Here is a 22,603-nt window from a genome sequence, read left to right on the forward strand (position 1 = left end):
TCCCAACGAGATGGCTCAGCCATATTTGCGTCAATTATCTGTCTTTTATTTGCAGGAAAATATGAAATACCCTACAGAATTCATTCAGTCACCGCAGTCCTGCTACATTAGCGAATCAGAAAGACGTTGTCCAAGTCCACTGACTCAATTGAGCTGAATTTGAAAACACTTAAAATAGCCTTAATGACATGAAAATAGATTTTTCATTGCCTCAAGCAAATGTGCCTGGTGACACACATTACTGACAAAGTGAGGATTCTATTCTATTATTTTCAACAGATCTAGACACACAGGCACAGGTTGCATTAAATGGTCTCTTATTCCCTATATAGTGCACGACTTCTGACCAGAACTATATGGGTCCTGATACAAAAGTAGTGCACTATAAAGGAAATAGGGTGCCATTTGGGGCTCTACAGGTAAAACTGTCTATGGTTATGTTGAACTGCAAGTTTAAAGGGGGCAGATGGAACTCTTCACCCCTCACCCCTGTGCCCTTTCCTCCACCCCTAACCCCCTTCCCTGCTCCTAGATCTATATTTATAGCCTCTCTGGGCTCTCGCTTTGAAGGGAAACCTAAATTGCTGGCATTTTCCCCCACAAAGGTGTTGATAGACAATGACTGTTGCATTCCCCTCTCCACACAACAGGCCCCAGACCTTACCCCAGCTCCCATCTCATCTCTCTGGTGAAGTTTAGAGTCCTTGGACAACTCCATACAGGTGCTTTTGTAGTAGAAAGGTTTTCATTTATTAAGAATGACGGAGAACTTCCATTGACTTTCATGTTGACCCTCTTTGAAAAGTTTCCTCGTAGTTTGTGTTCTTTCACCTTCATAGTACGAGAGAAATGAATGAGACGGGTTTTTACATTGATTCCGTTGGCAGCGTTCACTTTCCTCTCTCTCTCTCTCTCTCTCTCTCTCTCTCTCTCTCTCTCTCTCTCTCTCTCTCTCTCTCCCTCTCTCTCTCTCTCTCTCTCTCTCTCTAAACAGTGTGCTAACTGTGCCATTCATTTCTCCTTGTGTTGTGGTAATTGGCATTTAGCATGGTTGAGGCTATTGTAAACATGCCTCTGTGAGACTGTTAAAAGCGGCACCACTCGCTCCACGGGCTACGCTAGCTCGCGAGGCAGACGAGGGGGTACTATTGTACTGGTGAGCCTTTGGGCTTTTTAATCGCCTTCTCATACCGCAACCTACTCCGTTTACATATTTAATTGCCAGGTAAAATCATTTGTCAGCAATCCGTTTAATATTTTGATTGTACAGTAACCATAAAGAGTGAAAGAAGGGAGAGAGAGAGCGAGAGTGGGAGCAGCAGGCAGCAAGAGGAGAGAGAGAAGGGTCTGCCGCCAGAATACACATCAAAGGCCTGCCTTGATGTTGATGTTGAATAGGCATTAATGGTTTCTGAAGGCAAGAGATTGCATGGAAAAAAATGAAACCTCCTCCTCTGACAATCCCGCCAGCAATCTGAGAAAATGCATAAACATTGGAACGCTGTGCCAGAGAGAGAAAGAAGGAGAAGAGGAGAAAGAAAGGAAGGAAGAGAAAATAAATGGGTTGGGAAGTGGAACGTACATTCTCATTTACAGCAACGACCTGGGGAAGAGTTACAGAGGAAAAATGAAATGAGCCAATCGGAAGCTGGCGGTCATGGCTGCATGAGAGGACAGGTTGGTAATTTAACCAGGACAACGGGGTTAACACCTTCAGTCTTGCAATACGTCCACCGGGATCTTCAATAACCACAGAGTCAGGACCTCTCGTACTCTCATCCAAAAGACGGCACCCTTTGCAGGGCAGTGTCCCCAATCACTGCCCCAGGGCATCGGGTTCTCCATTGACCAATCACAGCAGCATCTGGTCTCCTATACTAACCAACGCCCAAACCTGCTTAGCTTCAAAAAGAAGCCATCATAGAGATGCAGAGTTGTATAGCTACCGACAGAATAGATGTAATAGTTCCACAACAATGTTTATTTCAGGAAAACTTTACTGCTATGGGCTGTGAGACCTATTTCAAAATGTATATGCATTTCCCATGCCATTTTTAGAGTCAAGATCATATCACATTGTTGTGAACAATAGCAACCGCCCATGGTTATTTTAGGACTTCTTCTCTGTGGGAATATGTTGTCTCCATTTTTATAGGTAACATTTCCTGTATAAAAATACCAAGGGCCTCAAAGAGCGCCGGGATGACATCATATCGAGAAAATGTGTTGCCCATCAGACTTCATTAGGTCAAAGTGTGTGTGTGCTTTGTGTTTACATGTGCATATGTGTGTGTGTTATAGTCCAAACTAGGTCCTGTTGTGCTCATGGTCCTGCCAGGAGCAGAGCTGGTAGACGGCTTTAGAAAGCTCTGTGTCTTCACCTGCCGTAGTACCCTTGGTCTCAACCTAAACGCAGTCTTGTTTCATTGTATTTGTGGTGGGACTAAGCTTTTGCGTGTGAACGGTCCAGGCTGGTGGTTATAACAGGAGCTTACGTCCGAAACTCAACCAAAACCCCCTTTATCCTCCACCGGCGAGCACAGAGATGTTCTCTCGCTCTCTCTCTCTCTTCCCCTCTCTCTCTCTCTCTCTATATATATATATATCCTGTCCTTTCTTTCTCTCTCGCACGCTTAATTTCTCTTCTCTTTCCTTCCTTTCCTCTCTTTCTCTCCCTCTCCCATTCCTCTCTCTCTCCACATCGTTCTCTTTATCTCTCACTTGTCTATTCTCTCTCTTTCTCTCCTTCTCGTTCACTCCCCCACTCTCTTTTTGTCTCTCTCGTGATATGGATATGCCACCTCGAAGGGGGAGTGTGGTGGGCGGGGTCTAGGTTCAACACGATCTCGTCTGTGGTGTGTTCTATTGAGTGTCCTTAACAGCACTCCTCTTCCTAAACTTCCTAAACTCTTCCTAGGAAGTAAAGTAAGCAGACCCTCAGTAAGAGGCTCGCCCAGTATTTGAGACACAGTAAACATATCCATATGAGACAGGATATACAGAACAGGGTGGATCTGCCCAGTCCTAGATCTACATAGACCAAAATAGAGAACGATAAACGAATACTTTCGGGCTTTGTCGATTAAAGAGTTGTGTGAGTGCCATGAAGGCGAGCAGAAAGATAGGCCCCATTCGGATCGCTAAACAAGTCCCCCATGGAGAATTGATAGCATTTAGAGTAACGCTGATCACTGGTTTATGGTTAGGTGGTCTCTCCAAACCACACAATGTGACATTGCATTTCAACGTACTCGAACCGCGGTATCTTTAAAAAGATAAAGTATTATCACGCTCCTCTGATTCTAGTGAACCCTTTTTGGACGTTCGTCTTCCCTCTGTTTGCTCTCTTTATTTTGGGGCGCATCAATCTTCTCCCTCCTTCTCTCTCTCTCTCTTATTTTTACCCCTGTCAGTTCTGAAATGAGCCTTAGGCCCAAAACCACTGTCAACAAGGGGGAGCAATTTGGCTGGCAGAGTTAGTATTCACAGAGGGCTGAACCACAGCCGTATATAGCAACGCGCTAGCTCCGTTCAGCTAAACACTACCGGTCGGTGTGTGTCTCTCAGATCTGGGGAGGCAAGCGGAGAAGGGACAGGACTCGGCGGTCACCGCAGACTGCCGCTTAGGACTCCATTGTTTGGAAGACCGGAGTGCCAAACTTCAGAATGTCCCAAATGATCTGATAACCCAAGCTTTATGGCCCGCAACGAACCCCCAGCATTCCAGACCGAGCCATCGGAATGCGCTTGTCACCAGAACGGCTTCGCCTGTGGCCTCAAATTGATTGGTGTGTGTATTTTCAAACATACCACCCGTCCATCTTTTCTCAGACAATCCCAGATATCGAGAACGACGTTGCCGAGAATAAGACGATCGAACCGCTGTGGTTTTCCCCTTAAATACGATGTTCTGAGCTTTGCCGGCGTTGTCCATACATTGGTATGTTAATGTGTAAAGATATCGCAACCTAGTGTCATGTAAACAACTTGGCCCTACATCACATTGTGGTCAGGCTGGTACGCCATCGGGATTTGGAGTCAAAGCCATAGCCTTAGAAAGCAAACATACAATGCTTTGTCATGAAGTTACATAAAACCAATAGAGTCAGATGAGACCAATAAAAACAAGTCAAATCTGGATCAGAACCGAAACCAGCATGTACTGTGAACAACACTACAGCATGTAGTTGTGAACCCCTGGCCTAGATCAATAGTAGACGAAATAACAAACCTTGATTGAGTAATACGAGGAGCCACACTTTTACTGATTGATGAACGAAGCACAAAGAAACATAATCTACACGCCCACACCTCAATACTACTAAGTAACATGGGAAATGCGGATCTCTTTGAAGGCCCGTGACCTGACGTTGACATCATACCACAGCAGAGTGATCGGGCGTGTCTGCAGAGGAGAAGAACACGGCGAACATCCCGGTTCCTTTTTGGGAAACAACCAGGGACTTTCTATGGTACGTATCAGCCTTAATCTATGGAGACTCTGAGTAGTGCTGCAGTACCGCGGCTCGCACATACGTACCTCTGGGCCCACAGTCCATTCCCCAGACGGCTGTGGGAGCTGTGGTGAGGCCACTGTGGGTTTGGAGGCCTCCCAGGCACCACAGGGATAAAACAAACCCCTGTCATGTGAGCTGCTCATGTGACCCGCCGGCGCTTCGGGAACTTGCCCTGCAGCTAAGGCAGCACAGCCTTCTTCAGCCAATCGGGTGGGTTAATCCTGCGGTATAGGAAGATGCATGTTCATCGGTCAGAGACAGAAAAGGGTAGAGAACCAGACAAAGACAGCGTATTCTTTTTTTGTAAATTTTTTCAGGACTTCTAGTTCAAGTAGAAGTTTTCGTTGGATGTGCTTTATCTTCAAGATATAATTTCTGCACATACAGCAGCAGAGCAAACTGACGGCAACCAACCGGCAGTTAAACACGAAAGGACGCGAACTCCGAGTGATTTTTATTGATTCTCGCCATCTAGAAACGCTTTGAGTCAAACGAGGCCTGGTGTTTACACACGGCTAAATTGATCCTCTCAAACCACCTGGGTTGTGTACGTGGGAGTCCTCTGCATCTGACTGGTTCTCATCATAGGCACTCTTCTCTCCGCCCGAAAGACTACAGGCTCTGCTGCCATTGTTTACACAACCCAGCTGCAAGCCATTTCAGCTTAACACCCAAGAAGATAACTACCTCCAAAGCACTAACGATCTGGCTAATGAAGAAGTGATCCAGCTTCTAAAAAGCCTTTTTCAACGATGGGAAAGCTAAGGGACTTAGTAGAGGGCAGACAGTGAACAGATGGATCCACCACACTGTGATTTGGCAGGTAGGAAGGGTGGTAAAAGGAGGGTCCCGAAAGACACTGGGGAGAGGGGGTTACAGACAAGAAAAGGGGGCCTCTGAGAAAATCTATCCATCTCCATGCTATGAGGAGACTGACCACAGAAGAACAGTAGAACACAGTTGTTCTGAAAGGAGGACTGAAGCGGCATTGTCTTCCCTGTTTGTGTTTGTTCGTCCCACACAGCACTCCCTGCCATGTGCCCCCCCCTGGCGCGACATAGCCGGGCATTGTGAGGAGACTGCATTGGAGTCTCAGAGCCCACAGCTCCTTGTCCTTTACCCTCCTGCCTCTCTGTCGCCAGTCCTTCTTCGCACACATGCAATTAAGTCTGTTTCCCAACGCTGTCATTTCCCCACGTTCTTTGTTCTCTCATTTTCGTTGTTTTCCTTTATCCGAGCCCTATTTTTTCTTATTTTTTTATAGGCTTGCTTTTGCGGGTTTGTTGCTTGGGCGAAGGGTCGAGGCTGGAGGTGGGTGCGTGGGGGGGGGGGGGGGCTTTATGACTTACCACATGTGTTTCTGTGTCCTTGTATTTACATGTTTCTCATGGAAAAGAGGCGGATGGTGGAGAATGAGGAGAGGAGGTAGTGGATAAAGGGGGGGGGGGAGAAGGAAGACAGGCATATGGTTCTTGTTTGGTGGGTTAGGACAGAGCTGGTCTGTTTGTTCTCCGCGATGAGCAGGGGATTACGTTCTCATAATGATCTTCGAATATGGCTTCTCCCGTTCAGAGATGAGTCTTTTTCCTTTAAATAAGGGATGTAAATACATCAACAGAAGCGTTGTTTTTGGAGTTGTGAGAAGTCTCCGAAGAGTCTGAATTTGGATCTTTAGGTCTAAGGAGGAAGCAGATTCTTCCGTTATTTGAATGAAACGTTTTGGTAGCTTAAGAGGTTAATTTTTTGGCTTGTTATTCATGAGAATTCTCAAACTCAGAGGTGGGCAGTCTCCTGCTGTAACAGATTCACCCTGGATGCCCTGGGGCACCTAAACACTTGGCACTGAGTTGGCTATTATAAAGTGTTCATGAGAACCAGCACCAGGTATTATGCTCCCCTCTGCCCCCACATTTCTGAGATGGGCCAGTCCAGAGCCATAGAGTTCTGGGCCCACCCAAAAGCCCTGTAGGGGTGAACATTTAATTCCCTTTCGCACACATCTGGCTTGTAATTCTCTCTGAAAGCTCATACCTTCATGTGGAAAAAGTGGGGGAAGCAATCGTGTTTAAGAATCTCTAAGTTGTGTCACACTACAGGAAGTAAGGGTCATATCAATTAAGTAGATCACTTTGATAGATGGCTCAAACATACATAATACAGACAAAGGAAGAGCCTGAAAACATTTCTAAATGAATTCACAAATGCATATATCAATATGTATGTAAAACAAAATGTGATAATGATGGATAGGAAGATAGATTGCCCGAAAGAGAAGTGCACCCACTTGTCAGTTTAGCGTTGTTAAATGGCATTGGAGGCCTTCCCGGTTTCCTGAAGAGGGGGGAGTCCCCGGGGCTCCTGAAATGGGACACTGGAAAACCAAACAGATCATTAATTTATACTGTAAGTTGCTTTGGTGGTTGTTTGTGTCTCCAATGTCACACTCCCATTTCAAATGTCAAGAGAACTAGGCTACTTGTGTCGAGGAAATCCCCACTCGAAGTGGAAAAAGAAGTCACAGGAACCTCTTCTAAAAGAGTGTTGTTACTGATGGAAAAGTTTTGAAGGTGGAGATGATGAACTCTTTGAGTCACTTCCTGAATTTCCTGAAAGTGGACCAACTTGAGTATGGAGGAGTGCGGGTTTTAGCTGGCAAGATGAGATCTCTTTGTCAGGTCTCGATGTGGGGGCGTTTCTTGGAAAAAGAGTAAGAACAGGTACAGTGAAGAGGTGTAAAAAATTAGGGGAGGGGGAGCTCATTTGAGACGAGGAGGGACACGAGCCAAAAAAAGTGAAGGGGAAAGATAATCAGTGTGGCTTTCTGCTGGGGTGGAGGCTGATGTAAACAAACCCAGAGCTTATGCAAGCTTTTGATCTCGTGAACCGTGAAATCTTCCCAGCAAAAACAGGAAAATTAGGCCTCGCTGAGGGGAGGAGGGGCACCCGGGCAAAGGCTCATGGGGGAAAAAAAGATATTTAGCCTGACATGGAGAATTTCCTTAAGCTATTAATTGAGCTTTTTTCCCAACATAATTGTCTGCTACTTAGTGTTTTACCCTGTTTTTCCTCAAGTGTTTTAAGCCCAAGGTATTCCAACTGGGTTGGTTTTTAGATTCAAATTTATTATTCCCTGATGCAAAAGTGGCGGACTTGTAATCGAGCCCCTTTGTAGTTTAATTGTCTTTATTCAATGTCAAGTCCTTACTGCTAAAATACCATTGGGCTAGAGCATATTGAGAATAACGAGCCAATAACTAGAAGATTAGTTAATTTTCACTATAGAAACGGCTTATGATAATGATAGTTGGCGGAATCTGTTTGTTCTCTGGCGCTGTTCTTTTCATGTGAGAACCCCATTGAGCAAGCTGATTTTCATCAGAGGGCCACATTCCCACTCCCAATTTTGTTGACATTCCAAGGGGGGCTTGAGGGGATGGGGGTGATAAGAGGAATGGGGGGGGGGGGGCAGCGAGAGAGAGAGAGAGAGAGAGAGAGAGAGAGAGAGAAGAGAAGAAATCGACTGCTTTGCCCGTGAGCTGCACTTTTAATTCTCCCCACCCCCCCTCGCGCGGTTCCCTGGTAGGATGTGAGTTCGGTACAGAGGTGAGGTAGCTTCCCTCCTACCCCCCTGCAATGCTCGTGCCCGAGAGCTATCCATTTGAACTTCAATGAGAGGCTGCCTTCTTGTGAGGACTTGAAACGGACATCTTTGGGAGGCTGATAGAAGTGCCCGGGCATGCCTTCTTTACCTGATGTGATGTGAAGCTTACTTTTGTTTGATGATTTGATACATAGATACAAACTGGTAGACCAGGCTAAAAAAAATGTGTGAAAGGGAGGGAGGGAGAGAAAAAGAAGGAGGGAGAAGAAGGGAAAGTGGACAGAAAGATTGACACTTGCGCCACCACACCTGCTATTGAGTTGTGACCACGATGGAAGGGTGTTTCTCCACATATCCCTCAGATCAGTGGTTTCCAAACTTTTTATAGTCCCGTACCCCTTCAAACATTCAACCTCCAGCTGCGTACCCCCTCTAGCTCCAGGGTCAGCGCACTCTCAAATGTTGTTTTTTGCCATCATTGTAAGCCTGCCACACACACACACACACACACACTATACAATAAATGTATTAAACATAAGAATGAGTGTGAGTTTCTGTCACAACCCAGCTCGTGGGAAGTGACAAAGAGCTCTTATAGGACCAGGGCACAAATAATAATATAATAATATTCAATAATTGCGAATAACTCACCATAGGTTAATGAGAAGGATGTGCTTGAAAGGATGCACATAACTCTGCAATGTTGGGTTGTATTGGAGAGAGTCTCAGTCCTCAATAATTTCCCACACACAGTCTGTGCCTGTATTTAGTTTTCATGCTAGTGAGGGCCGAGAATCCACTCTCACATAGGTACGTGGTTGTGTCGGGCATCAGTGTCTTAACAGTGCGATTTGCCAAGGAAAGAATCTCTGAGTGCCGCCCTATCCAGAAATCTTGCAGTGGCTTCTGATTAAATTACATTTTCACAGAACCGCTTGTTGCAATTTCGATGAGGCTCTCTTGTTCAGATATCGGTAAGTGGACTGGAGGCAGGGCATGAAAAGGATAACGAATCCAGTTGTTTGTGTTGTATGTTTTGGGAAAGTACCTGCCCACGTAGCTCACTCAGGTGCTTCGCTATATCGCATTTGACATTGTCCATAAGCTTGAGTTAAATTTGCACACAAGAAAATCATACAATGATGGAAAGATTTGTATGTTGTCCTTGTTAATGCAGACAGAAAAGAGCTCTAACTTCTTAATCATAGCCTCAATTTTGTCCCGCACGTTTAGTATAGTTGCAGAGAGTTCCTGTAATCCTAGATTCAGATCATTCAGGCTAGAAAAAACATCACCCAGATAGGCCAGTCGTGTGAGAAACTTGTCATCATGCAAGCGGTCAGACAAGTGAAAATGTTGGTCAGTAAAGAAAACTTTAAGCTCGTCTCTCAATTTAAAAAAACGTGTCAATACTTTGCCCCTTGATAACTAGCGCACTTCTGTATGTTATAAAAACGTTACATGCCCATATCATTGCATAATGCAGGAAATACACAAGAGTTCAGGGGCCTTGCTTTAACAAAGTTAACCATTTTCACTGCAGTGTTCTAAATGTCTTTCAAGCTGTCAGGCATTCCCTTGGCAGCAAGAGCCTCTCGGTGGATGCTGCGGGAGCAACTGCTTGCATGAGTGTTACCACTCCACTATGTCTCCCTGTCATGGCTTTTGCAGCATCAGATACCAACACATCTTGACCACCAAAGGCCATATGATGTCACAAAGGTGTCCAGTACTTTAAAAATATCCTCTCTTGTTGTACTGGTTTCCAGTGGTTTGCAGAAGAGGATGTCTTCCTTAATTAACCCCCCATAAACGTAACAAACACCAGGAGCTGTTCCCGCCACATCTGTTGACCCATCCAGCTGTAACGCATATAATTCACTGGCTTGAATGCGAAGCAGTAATTGCTTCAAAACATCTCCTGCCATGTCACAGATGTGTTGTGAAACCGTGTTGTTTGATGAAGACATTGTCTGTATAGTTTTTTTGGGTCCTTTTCCCCCAGCATTGTCCCAACCATATCCGCGGCAGCAGGAAGAATGAAGTCCTCCACAATAGTATGGGGCTTGCCTGTCCTAGCCACTTGGTAGCTCACCATATAAGATGCTTCTAGCCCTTTCTAATTAATGGTATCTGTTGCTTTTATACATGTCTTACTATTCTTTATTCTCACTCAAAAAAATCTCCTGTACAAAATTTTCTCCTGTACAAAAAGTTTCGTTTCTAAATGTCTGTGCAAGAGTGAAGGTTTCCTGCGAGAGAGTAACGCTTAAAGTGATTGGATGTTAATTATTTGACTAGGCTACCTGTATTTGACATTGTGTTGTTATTTCGCTGAACACTAGATGGTTTCATTTTATTTTTGTCAGTGAAACAAGGCTACTTAGGCGAGAAAAAAACCTCACTCAAATGTATAGCCTCGTTGGAAAATATAAATGTACTGTTTGAAAATGTAAAAAATATGCAATTAAAATAAATAAAGACTAATAATATATTTAAAAAAAAATGTGAATCACATTTTTATTTGGTGTACCCCCGACGGCATTGCGCATTCCCGTACACCAATTTGGGAATACCTGCCTCAGATCCTGCTGAGAGGTTGAACGAAGGAAGTGGGGTAAAATGTATGTAATAAACCGCAGACATGGTTTTGTAACAGGTTTGAACTGCTGAGATAGTTGTTCTTGTCAGTCCCAGGTGTGGCTTGTTGTAATTAAGGGTGTGGCCCAAGGTATAAATGCTTGTCTGTTTCTTTGGTGTTTAGAGCGTTGGGCCAGTAACTGAAAGGTTGCTAGATTGAATCGCCGAGCTGGAAAGGTAAAAAAAATATTATAATAATAATAATAAATAAATAATAATAATAATAATAATAATAATAATAATAATATGTTGAGTGTTTAGAGCGTTGGACCAGTAACTGAAAGGTTGCTAGATTGAATCCCAGAGCTGACAAGGTAAAAATCTGTCATTCTGCCCCTGAACAAGGCAGTTAACCCACTGTTCCTAGGCGTCATTGTAAATAAGAATTTGTTCTAAACTGACTTGCCTAATTAAATAAAAATTAATTCAGGGGATCCTCTTACTGTGCTGGTCACCTTGCCTTGTAATGACGGGAGTGGGGAAGTTTTTTTAAACAAAGTTATATAAGAGTATGAGAAATAGGAATTATTGTACATGTTTTTAGGCGTTGGCGCTCATGTTCCACCTCGACCTGCTCTCTTTCTCTCTGGGCACTCCCTCCCTTGAGGGTTGCAAAACATTATTGTCTGCTTTGAGTATACAAACCCTATTGACCTAGTTTGTTTGAGAAATCTGATGTTGCTATCTGTTGCAGTCTCTTGTAGGACACTTTTATGGAGCTCCTGGAGCTGATGTATGTCAATGATGTAGGCCTATGGAGATTGTGCCTTTTTTTAATGCTGAGAATTCAAATAAATTGCATCCTGGCATTGTCTGATTCCCATGCTCCACTCCATAATGCAAATAACCTGTTATGTTTAGCTTAGTCTTGAGTACCTCACCTCTCGTATAAAAAAAGGTGGTGTATTACGGCTACAGGAAGTGGATATTTATGTGTAAATCCCCCACGTTATATTTAGTGTAGTCGGCGGGATCAGGGATCTGAGCATGGGAAAATGTAAAGTGTTTATTTATTTGGCAAGGGAGCGTGTTACTATATGTTTTGGTGCATTTAGTTTCAGTATGCAGCCCTGGTTGGCCTTGGTTTTGGTGGAGTCTCTGAAGCCTGGTACATGCAGCTGTTTTTTTGAGTGAGTGGAACTGAGTTGCCCTGTTGTGGCCACAATGGCTGTGTCTTCTGCTGCTGTATATGTGCGTGACCTGACGGCTGGGTGAGTATGTGTGTGAGGTTTGCAGTGTCACTTCCATGAGGGAAGTCGGAGGGGAATGTGCTGAGAAAAGTGCGCATCCCTGGCACCAAGCTTACGGCTGTCTCGGTGATGGTGAATCATGGCTTGTGGAGGAGCTGGGTTCAGTTGCTCTAGTGTTTGGTTCGGCTGAGGGGTGGAGGACTTCAAAATGCAGTACAGCCCAGTCCAGGGTCCTTGTCATGAGAAACGTGTAAAAAAGCCCAGTCACTACACCCAAAAAGGGAGGGGGTACAATGCGCCCTAGCCAGTGCCATGAGTGTACCCGTATGAATTGTTCTGTGAGCATGCGTGTAGTTGACAGGAAGCTCCGGGTATGTGGCAACTGATTTAATTGCACAAAAAATACTGAAAAAAAATATAAACGCAACATGCAACAATTTCAAAGATTTTACTGAGTTACAGTTCATAAATTCATTAGGCCCTAATCGATGGATTTCACATGACTGGGCAGGGGTGCAGTCATGGGTGGGCCTGGGAGGGCATACAGTAGGTCCACCTACTGGGGAGCCATGTCCAGCCAATCAGAATGACTTTTTCCTCACAAAAGGGCTTTATTACAGACAGACATACTACACGTGGCCGGCCTATGGCTGTGAGGCCGGTCGGATGTACAGACAAATTCTGTATAACCACATTGGAGGTGGCTTATGGTAGAGAAATTAACATTCAGGTAGCAGGCCACAACTCTGGACATTCCTGCAGTCAGCATGCCAATTGCACGCTCCCTCAAGCTTGAGACATCTGTGGCGTTGTGATAAACCTGCAGATTTTAGAGTGGCCTTTTATTTTCCCCAGCACAAGGTGCACCTGTGTAATGACCATGCTGTTCAATCAGCTTCTTGATATGCCACAACAAGTCAGGTGGATGGATTATTTTGGCAAAGGAGGGATGTGCACAATTTGAGAGAAATTAGCTTTTTGTGCGAATGGAACATTTCTGGGATATTTTTTTTCAGCTCAAGAAACGAGGGACATTGTTGACATGTTGCGTTTATATTTTTGTTCAGTACATTGTATTGTATGTTCACATTATTGTATGGAGAAAGAAAACACTGAGAAATGTAGGAATTTTAGAGGTGATTAATAACAATGAATGAGACATTTGTGCAGTGTGACTGTATCCAAGTTCATATGCTGCAGAATGGTGAGCTGTGGTGACGGCCCCCTGGTAAAACCTGATATGGCAGTGTGAGAACCAGTGGAGAAGCCATGCTTCCCCCCAAAAATGTACAAATAAACAAATGATTAAAACGTATCGTTCGTCTTTCTGTGTTTCATCATTTTCTTTCAATTCGCAAGATGCTGAATGTATCTCACAGGAGAAAGCATCCAAGCGAACAAAACAGAGCCCCTCTGTCTCTCTACTTGTAGTACATCTGCAATGCATTTGGAAAGTATTCAGACCCCTTGACTTTTTCCAAATATGTTACATTAAAGCCTTATTCTAAAATAGATTAAATTGATGTTTTCCTCATCAATCTACACACAATACCCCATAATAAACAAGTTTTAATAAATGTTTGCAAATTTAAAATGAAATATAACATTTACGTAAGTATTCAGATTTTTTACTCTTCAACTTTGTTGAAGCACCTTTGGCAGCGATTACAGCCTCGCGTCTTCTTGGGTATGGCACGACAAGCTTGGCACACCTGCACCGTATCTGATGCTGTCTGGTCTAAATGAGTTTGACATTGTTGCCGCCCTTAAGGGAAGGGGAAGCCAGCAAGCAATTGGCCTACCTTGACAAAAAAAGTTTTAAAAACTAACACACAATGTTGAGCTAAATTGAGCAAGTTCAACTGTGACTGGTCCTGACGCACCGAAGAGAAACCAGCTTGGATTTGTGTCCCTCCTATCAAATCGCATTTAGAGCATACAGTACATCATTAACAGAAACAACTTCAATTGTTACATCCCCTCCGGTGGCTAGCTAGCTAAAATTGCCCTTTTCCTAAATTAGCCATAGATTGAGATAAGTATTTGGACTTGGGGTTTAACTTAATTTTCTGTACTGCCCAATGATTATAATGGCGATTCTGATCCAACCATTAATTCATACATTGTTGTGCCCATGGCCTGAGAGGATGGGAGTTCAATATGTAGCCAGATGTAGAAGGCTAATGTTAACTAGCTAACGTTGCCCATGAATGGAAGTTAGGCTAGCGAGCAAGCATTTTATCCAGGTAGCATAGGACAAAAGTGTGTACTGTATGACAGTGATATACCATTTCGTCAACATGAGAGGAGGATGGCATTGGCATTTCTCTACAAGTAGGTTCAACATGTTTTTCTACTTGCACAAATGTGCATGCACACACACACACACACACACACACACACTCAGACAAAAACAAGAACCATGGACAGCCACATCACATTTAGTTTACGTTGATTGGACTAAATTGTTTTTGGTGTCCTTTATTTGTCACTGTATTAGACTATTCAGAGGTGATTTGATGATGAAGTTGAAATGGTACTGGAATAGTGGATGCTGCGGTAAGTGATTTAACTAGCTGTAGTTGCTGATGCGTATAGGGTTGACTCATCAGCATACACGGACACACAGGCTTTGTTTAATGCCAGTGGCAGCTAATTGGTAAAAGTTGAAAGCAGTAGAGGGCCAAGAGAGCTGCCCTGCGATACACCACACTTTACATGTTTTATAGAGAAGCTTCCATTAAAGAAAACCCTTTGTTCTGTTAGATACTGTAGAAATATCTGAATCCACAATACAGCAGAAGCAGATAAGCCACAAACTTGTTTTAACAGGTTTGGTCCCTCCAGGCCCGAGGACAAACACTTTCCTCTTGCTCAGAATAAAGATATGACATATAGGAGTGACTATAGAGTCAGCTACCATGGCTTGTGATGGAGACCGTAGAAGTAACAATGTTTATTACAGCAACAGGGGCAAAGGTACCAGACGGCAAGCAGGCTCAGGGTCAGGGGCAGGCAGAGTGGTCAGGTGGGTGGGTACAGGGTCAGGACAGGCAAGGGTCAAAAACCAGGAGGATGAGAAAAAATAGACTGGGGAAAAGCAGGAGCTGACACAAAAACGCTGGTTGGCATGACAAACAAGACAAACTGGCAACAGACAAACAGAAAACACAGGTATAAATACACAGGAGATAATGGGGAAGATTAGGTGGGAGACAATCAAAGACAGGTGAAACAGATCAGGGTGTGACAGTACCCCCTTCTATGTGCACCTGGCGTCCTACCTGGGTGCATACCTGGGTGACCGGGGTGGTGGCGGTCGGCGTTGGGGACCATCATCTCTCCTCCAGGCCATAACCCTCCCACTCAACCAGGTACTAGAAACCCCTACCCTGTGGTCGAACCCTCATGGGCCGTCTCACAGTCTACGCCAGATGGCAATCGACGACAGAGGAAGGAGGGGTGGGCCTGAAAATAGAAGACAAAGGGCTGTGAGACACGGGCTTAATACTAGACACATGGAATGTAGCATAAATATGAAGGGTACGGGGCAACAGAAGGCGGAAATCAGAGGGGCTAATGATCCCTGAGATGGGAAAGGGCCGATAAACCGGCGGTCAGTTTGCGAGACTCCAACCGGAGGGGCAGGTCCCAGGTGGATAGCCATACGTTCTGCTCGAGAAGATACCAGGGAGCCGGGGTCCGATGGCGATCCGCTTGTCGTCGATACCTGGAGGTGGTCTTGAGGAGGGCCGGCCGGGCACTCCTCCAGGTACGACGACAGCAGCGGACAAACATCTGGGCAGAAGGTTTGTCGACCTCCTGCTCAGGGAAGAGCGGAGGCTGATACCCCAGGAAACACTCAAAGGGAAATAGGCCTGTGGCATTGTGGTGTGCATATTCGACCCATGCCTGGAGGTGAGGCGCTTGGCGGTGCGTAGATACTCCAGGTTCTTGTGGTCAGTCCATACGATGAACAGATGTTCCGCCCCCTCCAGCCAGTGCCTCCATTACTCCAACGCCATCTTCACTGCGAGAAGCTCACGATTCCCCACATCATAGTTCCTGTCTGTGGCATTGAGACGAGGGGGGGAAGAAAGCGCAGGGATGTAGCTTGAAGTCAAGGGCAGAACGCTGGGACAGGACAGCCCCCACTCCGACATCCAAAGCATCTGCCTCCACCACGAACTGACGAGATGGGTCAGGATGAATTAGGATGGGAACTGTGGTGAAGTGATGTTTGAGGTCCCGGAACACCCGGTCAGCAGCTGGAGACCACGTGAACGGAACCTTGGGCGAGGTGAGTGCTGACAGGAGGGAAGCCAGGGTGCTGGATAAAGTGGCGATAGAAGTTGGCGAACCCCAGGAAATGTTGCAGCTGCACCCTGGACGCTCTCACCTTCCCGAGATCCATATGGACACTCCCAGCAGATAGGATGTAACCCAGAAAGGGGATGGTGGGGTGATGGAACTCCCACTTCTCCACCTTCACAAACAGCTGATTCTCCAGAAGGCGTTTAAGGACCTGCCAGACGTGGAGCACGTGTTCTTGAGGGGAACGAGAGAAGACGAAGATGAACCGGTTCAACATGTCACGGAGGACATCACTCACCAAAGCCTGGAACACAGCAGGGGCGTTGGTGAGGCCAAAGGGCATGACCAGATGCTCGTAGTGGCCACTGGCTGTGTTGAAGGCGGTCTTCCACTTGTCCCCCTCTCGTATCCGCATGTTGTAGGCATTCCATAAGATCCCTGTGCCGGCAGTAGAGGCTTAGGGATAAATCCAGCAGCTAGGGAGTCCCCATAGCCTTGGTCTCCGGTCCCGACAGAGAATATAGACGTTCCTGGGGTGGCATGGGGTCAGTGCCGTGGAAGCGACGTGGCCCAGGCCTTGCTGAACACGTCCCGGAGGTCCTGGAATTCCGCGGGAATGGCGGAGAGGTCCGGGGCATGATCAAAGTGTTCAGAATTTGTCTTTCTGCCTATAATTTGATTTAAAGTACTCAAGTGTTTTTCAATCATACTTCATGTCATTAATCTTTGCTTCATAATACAGTTTCTTCTTTTTGTTGAGTTTAGTCACATCATTTCTTAATTTGCAGTAAATCAGTCAGATGTGCAGCCAGATTTATAAGCCACTCCTTTAACTTCTTGCGTCGAGCAATCCCGGATCCGGGATCCTATTTATAGCCTCAAGCTCATTAGCATAACGCAACGTTAACTATTCATGAAAATCGCAAATGAAATGAAATAAATATATTTGCTCTCAAGCTTAGACTTTTGTTAACAACACTGTCATCTCAGATTTTCAAAATATGCTTTTCAACCATAACTAAACAAGCATTTGTGTAAGAGTATTGATAGCTAGCATAGCTATAAGCCTAGAATTCAGCCAGCAACATTTTCACAAAAACAAGAAAATCATTAAAATAAAATCATTTACCTTTGAAGAACTTCAGATGTTTTCAATGAGGAGACTCTCAGTTAGATAGCAAATGTTCAGTTTTTCAAAAAAATATTATTTGTGTAGGACAAATCGCTCCGTTTTGTTCACGTTTGGCTATGAAAAAAACCTGTATCCAGTTATAGCCTCAAGCTCATTAGCATAACGTAACGTTAACTATTTATGAAAATCGCAAATGAAATGAATGTGCTAGCTCTCAAGCTTAGCCTTTTCTTAACAACACTGTCATCTCAGATTTTCAAAATATGCTTTTGAACCATAGCAAAACAAGCATTTGTGTAAGAGTATTGATAGCTAGTGTAGCATTTAGCGTAGCATTTAGTGGGCAACATTTGCACAAAAACCAGAAAAGGATTCAAATAAAATCATTTACCTTTGAATAACTTTGGATGTTTTCAATGAGGAGACTCTCAGTTACATAGCAAATGTTCAGTTTTTCCTGAAAGATTCTTTGTGTAGGAGAAATCGCTCCGTTTTGTACATCACGTTTGGGTACCATAACAAAACGAAAATTGCGTCATCAAAACGGCGACCTGTTTTCCAAATTAACTCCATAATATTGACTGAAACACGGCAAACGCTGTTTAGAATGACGCACCAATTTCGACAGAGGACACCGGGCGGACACCTGGCAAATGTAGTCTCTTATGGTCAATCTTCCAATGATATGCCTACAAATACATCACAATGCTGCAGACACCTTGGGGAAACGATAGATCGGGCAGGCTCATTCCTTGCGCATTCAAAGCCATATAAGGAGACAATGAAAAACAGAGCCTCAAAAATCCTGCTCATTTCCTGTTTGAAGTTTCATCTAGGTTTCACCTGTAGCATCAGTTCTGGGGCACTCACAGACAATATCTTTGCAGTTTTGGAAACATCAGAGTGTCCTCCTTCCAAATCTGTCAATTATATGCATAGTCGAGCATCTTTTTTTTACAAAATATTGCGCTTAAAACGGGCACGTTTTTTATCCAATAATGAAATAGCGCCCCCATAGATGTTACAGTTTAATCCCAACTCTTTCAACCTTAGTTTTTCAATTCCTCATCAGTCCATGGAGTCTTAACAGTTCTAACTGTCAGTTCTTAACAAGTGCATGTTTATCAATAATTGCAAATAGCAATTTCATAGATTCTTCAAGTGCAGCATCTGGATGCTCTTATTAATCACATCAGACCAACAAGTATAGAAAAGGTGGCATAGTACTGCTACAGGAATTAGGTTACTTGTTGTTAGATTTCCGACATTACAGAATCCTCACAGCTTCAATGGGCAGCATGACGGAAACTTAGATGTCAAGAATCAGATGGTTCTTTTCCATCTATTAACTTTTAAACCGCTGTCACTCCCAGTCTTCTCCTCTTAAATAACCATTTTGTAATTCCATGTGTTAAATTTGTCTCTGCAAATATCTGGGCCAATTTCTTTACCAGATGATTAGAAGATATTTCAACACTCAAGATGGACAACCTGATTTCACAAGACAAAGGAGCTATGAATACTGACTTCGTCTTGTTACGCCTGCTTTGGTCCCTATTCAGGTTTGTTTGATATATTTCAAAGGTTTCCCAATTTCAGTCTGTTTGAAGCGATGCCTCTTGAAAGCATTGAATTTGAGCCGTCCTGTTGTGCTCTTTGCACAAACAAATGACGCCTTTTTCAGATCAAATGAGTTCTGTTGAAAACGATACGCGTCACCTCCACTGTATAGATGGCCAACGAGTGAAAAAATCTCCCAAAAACATTCCACGTTACTTTTTATGGTTTCCTTTCAAGCTCTCTTCATATCAAAAGAGAAAGAAGAGGGCAGAAGATAGCAGACAAAAGAATCCCAAATGTTGAGGCTTCACTTTCCCTTGAAGATGTTCAAATTAGCTTCGGAGAAAATAAATTGAAGCGAACTGTAGCCTGAAATGTCAACACTGCAGTGTTTTTAGGACTAAAGTCACTAAGATGAGAGATACCAGTGGCTGGCTTTGGTGTTACTTCAAAGGCTTGACTTTAAGAAAGTGGGTTAATACTGTACTGATATGAAGATCTCTACCTGGCTTCGTGACCCCATCTTTACGTTCTTAAGCCGAGCCACAGATCTTGGAACAGTCCTTACCTGCCAGGAGGCAGGGGTTGTGAGGGGAGGGGAGGCAAGGAGGGGGGAGTCATAGGGGCAGGTTTGACGTGTGACCCAGAGGTCGTCTTTGGTCTTCTTCCCTTCTGTAATGGCAGTAGCTCTTTCTTCTCTTATTATGCCCGGAAAAAGATGGCCTCCTTTGAACTCTACAGTAGCTATAGAAACGGCTGGAGTTTCTCCACTTAATGCGCAGCTGTCAGTGTCTGGCTGGGCTGCTGCTCTGCGGGTTGAAGTCATTAAAACAGAGACATACACAGGACACACATTGACACATTTGCTAACACAGGCTAGATAAACAAGAGCCTGTGTAAGTGTGTGTTTTTTGGAGGGAGGGGGGGTTCTTTTTAATTGGGGTAGTCTACCCACTGGGCACAGACTTCAGTTCAAGATTTACATGTTTTGCGGGTGAAATTTCAACAACAGAATAATGTCATCAGAGTCATCAACATCGACAAACCTTCTATAAAATGTGTTTACTTTGTTCCTTTGAAACATCTTCAGATCTTCAATGTCATATCTATTATCTGGGTAGCATCTCCTATTGGACATTTTATCCTAATTTCAGAAATAATACATTTTTAAAATGCGTTTTTTTTAAAATCCAGGGATTTTTTTTGCTTAAAAAATGTTTAACCTTTATTTATCGAGGCAATTTCAGTTATGAACAAATTCTTATTTACACATTCTTACTTACCAAAACGCAAAAGGCCTCCTGCGGAGATGGGGGCTGGGATTAAAAACGAAAATAAATAACAATATAGGACAAATCCCACATCACGACAAGAGAGACAACACAACACTACATAAAGAGAGACGTAAGATGACAACACAGCATGGTAGCAACACAACATGACAACACAGCATGGTAGCAACACAACATGGCAGCAGCACAACATGGTAGCAACACAACATGGTAGCAGCACGAAACAGGACACAAACATTGTTGGGCACAGACAACAGCACAAAGGGCAAGAAGGTAGAGACAACAATACATCACGCAAAGCAGCCACAACTGTCAGTAAGAGTGTCCATGATAGAGTCTTTCAATGAAGAGATTGAGATAAAACTGTCCAGTTTGGGTGTTTCTGTCAAATGGTTTTGTTATAGTTTAGTATTCTCTGATGTTTATAAAGTTTAATATTAGGATGCAAACTCAAAATTCAGTACATTGAGTGGCGATTTTAGCATGTAAATCTTGGTGGGGCAAACAAACAAGAAACACGTTGATGCATACCAGCAAAGCCTCTACACAGCACAACACTAAACAGTACATGAATTGCTCTATAACGATGACAAACGGCATCCACAAACTGTTAGGGCCCCAAAACAACATCTTAACACTGCTACACCTGGTTATCAGCAGAGCCTTGTCTGGCAGAGAAACAGTTCATTCAGCCTCATTTACTGCCTTTAAAAAAACATAGCTGATATGGCTGACTTGCTAAAATAAATGTGGTTTCTACTGGCAATTGAGATGTACGAACTATGGCATAAGTGAACAACGAGCAGATAAGAGGCAATCCATCATTTCGATTAAGACAATAATGAGTGCGCTAGGATGGACATAGTCAATACAACTATTTGTTCAGCACATTTGAAATGTGCAGCGACAGAATTCAGAACATGGACCGTCCTTACACAGAACAGAACCCACGCGTGCATCATTGTGCATAAATGTATTTTGTCCCCCCACACCAAACACGATCACGGCACGCAGGTTAAAATATCAAAACAAACTCTGAACCAATTATATTAATTTAGGGACAGGTCGAAAAGCATTAAACATTTATGGCAATTTAGCTAGCTAGCTTGCACATGCTAGCTAATTTGTCCTATTTAGCTAGCTTGCTGCTGCTAGCTAATTGTCCTGGGATATAAACATTGAGTTATTTTACCTGAAATGCACAAGGTGTGGCCACCAGCTGCATTAAATACTGCAGTGCATCTCCTCCTCATTGACTGCACCATATTTGCCAGATCTTGCTGTGAGCTGTTACCCCACTCTTCCACCAAGACACCTGCCAGTTCCCAGACATTTCTGGGTGGAATGGCCCTCGCCCTCACCCTCCTATCCAACAGGTCCCAGACATGCTCAATGGGATTGAGATCCGGGTTCTTCGCTGGCCATGGCAGAACACTGACATTCCTGTCTTGCAGGAAATCACACACGGAACGAGCAGTACGGCTGGTGGCATTGTCATGCTGGAGGGGCATGTCAGGATGAGCCTGCAGGAAGGGTACCACATGAGGGAGGAGGATGTCTTCCCTGTAACGCATAGCGTTGAGATTGCCTGCAATGACAACAAGCTCAGTCCGATGATGCTGTGACACACAGCCCCGGGCCATGACGGACTCTCCACCTCCAAATCAATCCCGCCCCAGAGTACAGGCCTCGGTGTAACGCTCATTCCTTCGTCAATAAATGCGAATCCGACCATCACCCCTGGTGAGACAAAACTGTGACTCGTCAGTGATGAGCACTTTTTGCCAGTCCTGTCTGGTCCAGCAACGGTTGGGTATGTGCTCACAGGTGACGTTGTTGTCGATGATGTTGGGTGAGGACTTGCCTTACAACAGGCCTACAAGCCCTCAGTCCAGCCTCTCTCCGCCTATTGTGGACAGTCTGAGCACTGATGGAGGGATTGTGCGTTCCTGGTGTAACTCGGGCAGTTGTTGTTGCCATCCTGTACCTGTCCCGCAGGTGTGATGTTCGGATGTACCGATCCTTTGCAGGTGTTGTTACACGTGGTCTGCCACTGCAAGGATGATCAGCTGTCCGTCCTGTCCCCCTGTTGCGCTGTCTTAGGCGTCTCACAGTACGGACATTGCAATTTATTGCCCTGGCCTCATCTGCGGTCCACATGCATCCTTACAGCATGCCTAAGGCACGTTCACGCAGATGAGCAGAGACCCTGGGCATCTTTTTGGTGTCAGTAGAAAGAGTCAGTAGAAAGGCCTCTTTAGTGTCCTAAATTTTCATAACTGTGACCTTAATTGCCTATCCGTTAGTGTCTTAATGACCGTTCCACAGGTGCATGTTCGTTAGTAGTTCATGGTTCA

This window comes from Oncorhynchus masou, chromosome 4 (genome assembly GCF_036934945.1).
Source record: "Oncorhynchus masou masou isolate Uvic2021 chromosome 4, UVic_Omas_1.1, whole genome shotgun sequence".
Lineage (NCBI taxonomy): Eukaryota > Metazoa > Chordata > Actinopteri > Salmoniformes > Salmonidae > Oncorhynchus > Oncorhynchus masou.